Here is a 12391-nt window from a genome sequence, read left to right as displayed (position 1 = left end):
TGAACTAATCTCTTTCATATCCCTATGTCATTTCAAAAGATTAATTAAATCTAATCAGCATATAAAAGACTATGTGAGGTAACAAAGCATCGCTACCTTGAAATAGTTTAATCATAATAATCTTGCAAATTATGCAAGGCAATAATATCACCAGATACATTGCTAATTTAACCTTCAGCTACCTTAGAAGAATAAACATGCACTGATTAAGTACTGTGTCAATTAATTACAATTGCAATTCATTTAAATAATTAATTCATTAGCTACCTCATAGTCGTAACGCAAGAATAACTTAGGTGTGATTTTACTTAGCCAAGCAATTTACCGAGCCTATAACAACATAAACATCATTTGACAATTCAAGCAGGCAAAATATAATCAACCCAACACAAACTTAAGTTTAAGCTAAATTGATTAAAATAACCATTTCAATAGCATAAATATTCATAAACATGTTCGTTAAAACAACAACAAAAATTAAAGAGACAATGAACAAGAAGCAAATCTGGTGTTTCTCCGTGGCTTGACTAGTTGCTCCGTTCTTCGTTCTTCATTGCCCTCAGCTATCAAGGTGGCTTATGAACATTTAATTACAGCTCCAAAATGTTGATGGGAGCCTCTTTCCAAGAGAATAAATCGGCACTTGAACAAGAGATAAATGGGATGGAAAAAATGAGAGAAAAGTGAAAGAGGGAATGAGAGAATGTTGTGGAATGAAGGATGGATGAGGGATTCTTTGAATGATCAGCAACGGGTGGCTTTATAGCTGAATATGGCAGCTAAAATAGCAAAAATAATCAGCCAAGAGACTCCCTTGGCCGCCACACACATGCAAAGTTGAGAGTTTCAACTTTACAATTTTAAGCTTAGGGCAATTTCATAAGCCACAATTAAATGAGGGGTTTAAATGCATTTTGATAGTTCTTCAAGGGCCTTTTTGCAAGTATATTTAATCAGCTAAAATGCTGATTAGCATCAGCACATGGACGGTTCTGGGCTGCCCAATTAGTGGCTGGTTCTGTTCACTCAATATGGTTCAACTAGTGCAGTTCAACGGGACCCTTTCTCCATAATTAATTAAAAATAATTTATTTAACCCAAATTAAATGGGGAAAAATTAAAATTAATTAAATTATGAATTAAAACACATTTCTAGACCATCTTAGGCTGGAAATTAATGTGGCCTCGAAACTTCAAATTGCTTCTCGATTTTGTGCTTTTAGCAGTGTTAGCCGAGCCAAGTTTTGCCCTTTGCGCAAATCTGTCAAAAATAGTCAAAATTAACCAAAACTAAGTATAAAATTAAATAAATTCACCATGTTTATATTTTTACCACAATTTAAATATTTTATAAATTTAATTATTTTTCGACAAGAATTTAACCGGATTTGCATGAATTTAAGTAAAAATGGGGTATGAAAAAGTATATAAATTTTTGTGTTTCCACACCCCCAAACTTAATTCATTGCTCATCCCGAGTAATGCACAAATTTTGAAAAGAATCTCTCAGAAACACCTTTGAAAAATTCCTTCAGACAACATTTTCCCCAAATTTATGAATTTGAAATACTTATGCTCAAAGACAATAAATCTGATAGTTATGCTACTTAAGTATGCATATTGTTCAAATTAAGTTCAACAACTTATTATAATAGAAAAATTTAGACTAAACGCTTTGTAACAAAGACATGTTAACCCTTACCCAATTTGATTTTTATTTCTTTATTCAAGACTAAGCTGCAATCACTAAGCTTAACTTAAGTCTTCATATGTTGATCGTAGCAATTTCTCTCCACTAATGTAGGTAGCATGAAGACTTTGAATCAATAGGTCTTTATCAATGTTGTAATGTGGCTAGGCTAAGGGTAGGTGTAAGATGGATAAATTTGGTTTAAAAAAACCCTAGACTCAGCGTCAATCAAACCTTAGAAGTTTTTACCTTCGGTACACCAACTTGACTTTCATATGCTCTTTTGTAGATCTCTTTCAAATACATGTGCTCTCTTTTTTTTATTTTTAATCAAGAGCACTTAATTTGTGTACTGCAATTCTCGAGCAATTGATATTTCTTTTCAACTCCCCAAACTTATTTTCAAAGTACATTTGAATATTACTGAGTCTAGCATTTAGGACAATTTTAAGATCATTAAGCGAAAAGTAATGGCTAATTATTGCAGGGGTCGAAATAAAATTAGTCCATATAGTCTCAAAGTTGGGTTTCAAAGGATACAATTTTACCATGGTGGGCTTGAAAGGCTCAATCAGTCCAAACAATAGTTGCCTAAATCATTTCCAACTTCCATGCTCCCTAGGATTTCGCCTCAAGAAACTACTAAGTCAATTCTAAAGACTTAAACTTCATGCATACTAACTTCTAAAGAACTAAAAATTTCTGGTACGAATTGCATGCTTATTAAAAATACATCATGTCATATTAAGCTAACATAATAATTTATTGAAATAATAGAACTTTATTCATACTCAAATGAGCATATTTAACAAAATTCAAATTTTGAACAAAATATATCCTAATCATAATTAAAAGAAAATTTTATTCTGAGTGGAAACAATTCAAATTTCAGTCCCCAACTTAAAATGAACAATGTCCTCATTGTTTAATGTGAACAGATACTATACACCAGGTAGGATTTTAGAAAAGAGGAGGTGAGTCAATTTGACTGCTTAAGTACCAAGCTCTTTCTAAATCCAATCCTAGACATGTATATATCTATTACCACACTTTATACTTTGTGACTTGCTCACATTTTATTAGTGATTTTCCTCTCTTGTTTTATTATGCAAAAAATAAAAGATTCCTAATTAAACTTAATCCTAAAAATAGTGGAAGAACAAAAATAAAGTAAAGTCAAGATCCTCCATTTATTTATTTGCAGACCCTTTCGAATTTGACTCATCATTTGCTCCATAACTATTTCCTTTGAATGAATCGCTTCACTCCTTCTTGATAATGGAATCCATGGTTCAAATATGAAATCTGGAAACTCAGGCACAAAATAAACGGGTCATTGTATATTTCTTAAAAGCACTTCTCATCGAGTCATCCCTTATTTTTTAGTATCTCCAATAGGTTTGTTGCTGCCATTGCATATGTTGCATTAAGTCATCAATTTTGATAGCTCATCTTGAAGGCTGGGCTAGGCGGTTGAGCTCTAAACATTGAAGTTTCAATATCAGGTTCAGCTTCTGGCTCCACTGATTCTACTTATCAGGGACTTCAAATGATTGCATCATGGGATCTTCTTCTTCATCAAGGTCTTCCGGATCCTCACTTACTTCAACTTGTTTCTGTAGAACTCAGTCGTCACCTACTTAATAAAGGTCCCAATCTGTGGTTATGCCTTGGCTATACCCCGTCTTCCATACAATCGCAAGAATTTCAGCTTTCAAGCATAAAATTGTTAATGTAAAGGGGAAGTGAGCAGGGCTAGAGCGTTTAATAGCACAATTTCATATTTCTCTCAAGATGATCTTCCCTACATCAATGGTCTTTCGAGTTAGGATCGAGTACAATAAGACCATTCGCTCCAATGAGATTGTAGTACCATGTGAGCTAGGCATAAGGCTGAATTGGACGAAGTAAAACCATACATTCGCGAGTGGCGTCAAATATTCTCTTTGACAAGTGTGGATTCCTTGTTTTGACACAGTCCATGTAGAACCCTGAACTGCCAGTTCCTTGAGAATTTCTTGCAAATTTTTAGGCTTGATATTGCTCATCAATGTGGAATATTCGTCCTTTTCGAAATCTGGTAATTCAAAGAACTTCTTAATAGCATTTGAATTATCGGTACCTTGATTCTGTGAACTGGGACTTTTGTCATCTCGCTTGAAGTTAAATTTGCATAGAACTCACGAACTAGCTCCTCATCCACACTAGGTCTCTTTTCATAAAATAGCTCCCAATTGAGGGTTTTAGCAACTTGACGAATACTTGCCATAAAGTCTCTATAGTTGCTTTCCTTTACTGTAAAGCCTTTTTCTGGATGCATCTGTTGATTTTTGAAGATACCTTCATATCTCACTATTGCTTCTTCACAATGGAATTTGTTTTGTGTTTCATCAATTTGAGCGGAAGCACGAGTTCTCTGCGAGGCATGTTTAACCTGATCTTAAGATGGGAAAATTTATTTTCTCAAAAATTTAATTTATAAGAATTAATAATTCAACAAACTGAGAAATTAATTAACTGAATAAAATTAAAAGTTTGAGAGAAAAATTGGTCTCACCACCGTTTTTTGTAAAAATATAAGAGCTCTAGGAAATAATAATAAAAATGAAGGAAAAGATGGGAATTTATAAGGAGGGTTGGAGGGTTTGTTGGCTTAGGTGATAAATGAAGAATGCCGGACAAGCAGCTAGGGCGTGCGGGCGTGGTGTGTGTGGGAGCAGTGATGCGCAGCAGGGCTGGAAGTAAGTAGCGACACAGACGTTCGGCAGCAAGTAGCAGTTGGTCGCACATAGGATGCCGAGATAAAGGCCTGGCGTGAGCTGAGGTGAAGCAGCACGAGGCAATGCGCACGTGGTGTGCGCGAGATGGGCGTGCTGGCCGACTACTGGTGCTGTTGTGGCTAGGGACTTCGTACTTTGGTTTTAGTGCTTTGTGTGATAGCCAAAATTGACCCTAGTCGGGAAGTGGTTCGGGACCGCTAAACCGAGTCACTGAAATGTTTGAATGTGATATTTATTGTCTAGGATATGTAATTATGAATGTGTGAAAATTTCAAGCTTCGATTTAGTCGATTGAATGTGAATTCAGTTAGTAGGATTTGTGTGACACTTTTGAAATGTGATAGGCTAATCTATAAGGATCAATAGTGCATGTAATAAAAAGGGAGGACTTGCATGTCAAATTTCCCCCCTAATTAGTAGTGGCCGGCCATGCTATGAGTGGAAACATGTCACAAACATGTTATGTTAGTGAGGTATGTTAGGAAAAATAAAATAAGGAGTATGGGTAATAAAGAAATGGAAAAAAAAAAGAAGAATGTGTGTGAGTGTTCCCCCCCCATTGCCGTGAGTTAAAGAAAGAAAAAAAAAATTTGTTCATCCTTTTTCATTTCTTTTGGCCGAAAATTCTAAGGAAGGAGGAATTCATTTCTTTTGGCCGAAAATTCTAAGGAAGGAGGAAGGAGTTCTTGCTTCATGTTTGTTTGGAAGAGGATTAGGAGGAGGTTTGGCCATACTTGTATCTAGATTAAGGTATGTTTGAGGTTGTGCCATGAGATTCATGCATGTTTTTAGTTGCTAGCTTGAGTTCTAATTAGCCCATGGTTCAAATCTTTGCTATGTCATGGGGATGATATTCGGCCTAGGTGGATTTTGTGTTAATGCCATTGCATGCTAAATATGAAGCTTGTTAATGATACATGTGATGGTGGATTGATGACTCTTGGATTTTCTTTTTAGCATTTTTGAGTGAGACATTAAGTTCTTTGTTTAACCATGACCAAAATTGAAATGGTATGGTGTTGTGATGTATTCGGCCATGGTATATCCATAAGTATGATTTATGCTTATTGCATGGTAGGTAAGATTTGTGTTTTGGATTTATGTTCATGTTTAGTTATAATCAACTTTGAGATTCGGCTCTTGCACATATATATATGTTTGCACATGACGTATTGGTATGACATATACAATATCTCAAGGTATATATTTACATATGATGGTGTTTCGGTTATGGAGTACATGATGGATGCGTATTGAGTTATAATATGTAATGCATTAGTTAGTAAAAGGTATGCCATTTGTGTGTGGTATTGAGTATATAATTGGCCTCAACATAGACATGCATAATCGGCCACATGAATGAGTACATAGGTTGATGTGTTGTTCGGCCATAGGTAAGCATATTGAAGGCTTTATCTTGACTTAGAAAATTTGGCTAAGGAGAGTATTAACTAATGTGTTGAGTTTGATTCATGATTCCGTACATATGTGACTTTAATGTCTAATGAATATATGTGGGCCAAGTACCTTGAGTTCGTCTTTTCGATGCTCAAATAATTAAATCAATTTATTTGTTAAATTAAGCTCAAGAGCAAAGGGGAACTAAATCCGATAAAGGGAAGGAAAAAGTGGTCGAATAGCCATCGGAATCGTTCGACAACATCCGAGGTAAGTTTTTAAGTAATGGGACTTAAATTATGATTCGATTAGATTATGTCTTAAGTAAATCAAAATCATGCTCTTATATGTGGCTATTGAGCCGAAATTGTAAATGTGATAAGTGTCTTGTGTTTGAGCTTTGGTAATGAAATGAAATATGAATGTGTCATGATTTATTGATATATGTGCATGGTTACTCGAATGATATCCGGGCTAAGTCCCGAAGGCTTTTGTACTAAGCGACTACATCCGCACTAAGATCCGAAGGCATTTGTGCTAGCGACTATATCCGGGCTAAGTCCCGAAGGCATTTATGCTAGTGACCATATCCGGGTTAAGACCCGAAGGCCTTGTGCGAGTGGTTATATCCGGCTAAACTCCGAAGATGCTTGATTTCGGAACGAGCGATCTTGCTGTAAAAATTTAAATTAATATGCTCGTAAAATGCCAGCGATGAGGTATGTTTCGTGTGTGCTTTGAATTAGTTGATCCCTTACAAATCTGTATTCGCTCAGTCGATAAATGAGCTACCGGCCTTTGGCTAAGTTGATCTTTTGTGTATGAACATAAGGGTTGGTAATGTGAAGTAAGTATGATATTGAAAATTTGTGCATATGAAATTATCCGTTTAGCTATATGAATGCTATACTTTTGTTGTGCTGGAATCCCTTACTCAAAACTTACTAAGCATAAATTGCTTACTCCGTTTCTTTGTTTCTCTGTTTTATAGATTTTGGCTCGTCAGCTATCGGACTCGGGATTTTGGAAGTCGAAGTCTCCCACACTATCAAAGCCCCCTTTTGGTACAATTTTGGTTGAACTTTGAAATGGCATGTATAGGACTACCCTTTTGTTGTTGGTCATGTACCCTTCGGTTTTGCGTAAATTTGGATAGCCATGCGAAAATGGCTTAAATATACTTTGATCATAGCATTATAATCGTTTTGTATGTTGTCCGTCGAGAGGTATGGAAATGTTGGTAACGGTTAGCCATGGGAGGGGTTATTCTTGATCACTTTTGGAATATGTATGACAAACTCTAGTTGATCCATGGAGGATCATGAAATAGGTAAAGTTTACCTTAAAAAAACAGATGCTGGCAGCAGCAGTGATGTGGATGTGAAAAATCACTAAAAATAGTAGGAATGGAATTAAATAGTGAATAAATTATGTAAACGAATCTTGATGAATCTATTTTCATAGGAAAGTAACTAAACGATCATATGGACAGTATGTTAAGAGATATTCAGGTTCTCGTGAGACAGGGCCAGAACAGTTTCTGGATTCCCTGTTCCGACTTTGGAAATTCATTATAAATTAACCAGAGATAATTAGAAGTCATGTCATATATGCATAGATTCATTTTTGAGTATAGTTTCTATAGAAACAAACGACATCAGTATTGAAGCCCTGTACAGGGAGATATCCAAGTCGTAATGTGCAAAGGTCAGTGTAGTCGCTCCCTGTAACATGGGAGACTTTGACTAATAAACTGTACTAATTGGCCCGACCAAAAATTCTAGAAAAACATTTTAGATGCATATATGAGTCTAGTTTCAGGGAAAAATCACGAAGCTGATTTTCGAGTTGTGAAACTCAAGATATGATTTTTAAGGTGACAGTGACGCAGTTAGCCAGCTTGCCTGGAAAATTTAAAATGGATTGTGCAAAGAAGTGATTTAAGTCTGCAAACCCCTCGTGTCCGACTCCGGCGATGGACTCGGGTACGGGGTGTTACAATTTTATTGGTATCAGAGCTACGGTTTAGTCGATTCTAGACTATCGTAATACGTTTGGGTCTAGCTATACATGCCATTTTGTGATTATTTGATAGTGTGGTGATTTCTGACGATTGAAAATGTGTTTATTTATAGTAATGGATCCCGATCCGACCGAGCGGTAGCTGATGATCTTGAGAGTGTGGCGCCTGCTCCCGCACAAGGGACAGCTCCGGCGGACTCTTAACCGATTGCTAGTAATCCGAATGACGAAGCTAGACAAGCTTTCTATAGCGTAATGAATGATTGGTTCAACCAATACATTCGAACTAATACGGCTGTTCCACAACCTCCATTCCGACTAATGCCACCCCCGCACCTACAATACCTCTAGCAACTGACCAAATAAGGTCAAATAAGCCCCCAGTTGACAGAATCCGAAAACACGGGGCTACTGAATTTAAAGCTACGGACAGCGATGATGCCGAGCAAGCTGAATTTTGGTTGGACAACACTATCCGGGTACTCGACGAGCTATCTTGCACACCCGATGAGTGCCTAAAGTGTACTATCTCCTTGCTACGTGATTCTGCCTACTATTGGTGGAATACGTTGACTTCTGTTGTGCCTAGAGAGCAAGTAACTTAGGAGTTTTTCCAAACCGAGTTTCGAAAAAGTATATCAGTCAGAGATTCATTGACCAAAAACGGAAGGAATTTCTTGAACTCAAACAAGGTTCCATGTCGGTTACCGACTATGAACGAAAATTTGTGAGGCTTAGCCGGTATGCGCGAGAATGCATTTCTTCAGAAGCTGTGATGTGTAAACATTTCGAGGATGGACTAAATGATGATATAAAGCTGTATGTTGGCATCTTGGAAATCCGAGAATTTGTGGTACTTGTTGAGCGAGCTTGTAAAACCGAGGAGCTAAGTATGGAGAAAAGAAAAGCTGATATGGGAGCAAAGGAGTTTCGTAAGAGGTCTTCGGGGAAGCCCTTCCCACAGTCATCGAAGAAATTTAGAGATGACTTAGGCCGGTCTAGGGACACTTCGGGTTTCTCTAGACGAGATCGCCAGTGTTGGAAATGATCGTCGGGACAGAACGGAATGTCGATATTGCGGTAAATGGCATTCGGGGAGTTGTAGATTCCATGACCGCTCCTGTTACAAGTGCGGATCAGTTGACCACTTCATTAAAGATTGCCCGAGGTTGTCTGAACAGAATGTAAATCAGAGTGGGAAACCAGGTGCTACCACTGCTCGAGGTAGACCATCTAGAAATACGGGCAATGCTAGTGGTGGTCAGAGAGGATCTAGAGATGCTACGACCAGATTTGAGGCTCGCGCTTCTGCTAGGGCTTATGCTATATGCGCACGCGAGGATGCTTCCTCGCCAGATGTTATTACTGGTACTTTTACTCTCTTTGATACTAATGTGATTGCTTTGATTGACCCGGTTCTACTCATTCTTATATATGCGAAACCTTAGCATCCAGTAAGACTTTACCTATTGAGTCTACTGAGTTCGTAATTCGGGTGTCAAATCCCTTGGGTCGTTACGTGCTTGTCGACAAAGTGTGTAAGAAATGTCCCCTAGTAATTCGAGGTTCCTGTTTTCCGGCGGACTTGATGCTTTTGCCGTTTGATGAATTTGATGTTATTCTTGGTTTGGATTGGTTGACCGTGCATGATGCGGTTGTGAATTGCAAAAGCAAAACTATGGATTTGAGGTGCGCAAATAACGAGATGATCCGAGTTGAGTCTACGGACTTGGATGGGTTGCCAGCTGTAATATCCTCAATGTTGGCCCAGAAATATGTAAGAAAAGGGTGCGAAGCATACCTTGCGTATGTACTTGATGACAAAGAATTAGAAAAGAAACCCGAATCTGTACCGGTGGTTTGTGAATACCCGGATGTTTTTCCTGAAGAATTACCGGGTTTACCACCTGTTTGGGAGGTAGAGTTTGGTATTGAGCTTGTACCTGGAACTACGCCAATTTCGATAGCTCCGTATCGTATGGCACCAACCGAGTTAAAGGAGTTGAAAGCTCAGTTGCAAGAGTTGACTGATAGAGGTTTCGCTCGACCAAGTTTCTCACCTTGGGGTGCACCAGTATTGTTTGTGAAGAAGAAGGACGGAACCATGAGGTTGTGCATCGACTATCGTCAGCTGAATAAAGTGACAATAAAGAATAAATATCCGATACCGCGTATTGATGATTTGTTTGATCAACTAAAGGGAGCCTCAGTGTTTTCAAAGATAGATTTGAGATCGGGTTATTATCAGTTGCGAATTCGAGATTCGGATATACCCAAAACTGCTTTCAGAACGAGATACGGCCACTACGAGTTCTTAGTGATGCCGTTCGGGCTCACTAATGCCCCTGCGGTATTTATGGACTTGATGAATCGGATCTTCAGACAGTATTTGGATCGGTTCGTAGTTGTGTTTATTGATGACATCTTGGTCTATTCAAGAGATGAGACCGAACATGCTGAGCACCTGAGATTAGTGTTGCAAATTTTACGGGATAAGCAGTTATATGCTAAGTTCAGTAAGTGTGAGTTCTGGTTAAGAAAGGTTAGCTTCTTGGGCCACGTGGTATCCGCATCGGGTATTCGAGTTGACCCGAACAAAATTTCAGCCATACTTAACTGGAAGCCTCCGAGAAATATTACTGAGGTTCGGAGCTTTTTGGGACTTGCCGGTTACTACCGACGGTTTGTAAAAGGTTTCTCGATGATAGCCACACCGATGACGAAGCTACTTCAAAAAGATGTTAAGTTCGAATGGACGGAAAAATGTCAGAAAAGTTTTGATCAACTGAAAACTTATTTGACCGAAGCTCCAATTCTAGTGCAGCCCGAATCAGGCAAAGAGTTTGTCATTTATAGTGATGCGTCCCTACTTGGGTTAGGTTGCGTATTGATGCAAGAAGGTCGAGTTGTGGCCTATGCGTCGAGACAATTAAAGCCACATGAGAAAAATTATCCGACCCATGATCTCGAACTAGCTGCCATCGTATTCGCTTTAAAAATATGGCGACATTACTTATTTGGTGAAAAGTGCCATGTATTTTTGGATCACAAAAGTCTCAAATATTTGATGACTCAAAAAGACTTAAATCTGCGACGAAGACGTTGGCTCGAGTTGTTAAAGGATTATGAGCTTGTCATTGACTATCACCCGGGAAAGGCTAATGTGGTTGCGGACGCCTTAAGCCGGAAATCACTGTTTGCTTTACGAGCGATGAATGTACTCTTGTCTGTTCTACCCGACAATGTGTTAGTAGCTGAATTAAAGGCCGAACCATTATTGATTCATCAAATTCGTGAAGCTCAGAAAGTCGACGATAAATTGGTTGCAAAACGGGCTGAGTGTGTTCCAAACAAGGAATCGGAGTTTCAAATTGATGATGATGATTGTTTGAGGTTCAGAAGTTGTTTGTGTGTTCCAAGCAATTCGGAACTCATTTCGATGATTCTGAACGAAGCCCATTGTAGCCGAATGTCAATTCACCCGGGGAGTACGAAAATGTACAACGATTTGAAACGTCGGTTTTGGTGGCATGGTATGAAACGAGACATCTCCGACTTTGTTTCAAGATGTTTAATATGTCAACAAGTGAAAGCGGAACATCAAGTGCCTTCAGGATTACTTTAGCCGATCATGATACCCGAGTGGAAATGGGATCGAGTCACAATGGACTTTGTGTTCGGACTGCCATTGTCAGCAAGTAAGAAGGATGCGATTTGGGTTGTTGTTGATAGACTGACTAAGTCGGCTCACTTTATCCCCGTGCGTACGGATTTTTCATTGGATAAACTAGCTGAATTGTACGTTTCTCAGATTGTGAGATTACACGGGGTACCTATTTCTATCGTGTCGGATAGAGATCCGAGATTCACCTCATGATTTTGGAAGAAATTGCAAGAAGCTTTGGGTACCAAGATGCATTTTAGCACTGCTTTTCACCCCCAAACCGATGGTCAATCCGAGCGGATAATTCAGATACTTGAGGATATGTTGAGATGTTGCATCCTCGAGTTCAGTAGTTCATGGAACGGTATTTACCTTTGATTGAATTCTCTTACAACAATAGTTTTCAATCAAGTATTAAGATGGCACCTTATGAGGCTTTGTACGGTCGTAAATGCCGTACACCATTGTTTTGGACCGAGCTCGGTGAAAGTAAAATTTTCGGAGTTAATTTGATTAAAGATGCCGAACAGAAAGTAAAGGTAACCCGTGAAAGTCTGAAGGCAGCCACAGATCGTCAGAAATCATATGCGGATTTGAAACGAAAAGACATTGAATATCAGGTGGGAGATAAAGTGTTTCTTAAAGTTTCGCCTTGGAAAAAGGTAATCAGATTTGGCCGTAAGGGCAAGTTGGGTCCGAGATTCATTGGGCCGTACGAAATCTCCGAACGAGTTGGTCCAGTTGCGTATAGATTGATTTTGCCCCCTGAACTTGAAAAGATTCACGACGTCTTTCATGCTTCGATGCTTCGACGTTATAGATCCGATCCGTCACACG

This window comes from Gossypium hirsutum, chromosome A08, assembly GCF_007990345.1.
Source record: "Gossypium hirsutum isolate 1008001.06 chromosome A08, Gossypium_hirsutum_v2.1, whole genome shotgun sequence".
Taxonomy (NCBI): Eukaryota; Viridiplantae; Streptophyta; class Magnoliopsida; order Malvales; family Malvaceae; genus Gossypium; species Gossypium hirsutum.
The sequence above is the reverse complement of the archived record's forward strand: the minus strand, read 5'-3'. Positions refer to the sequence as shown.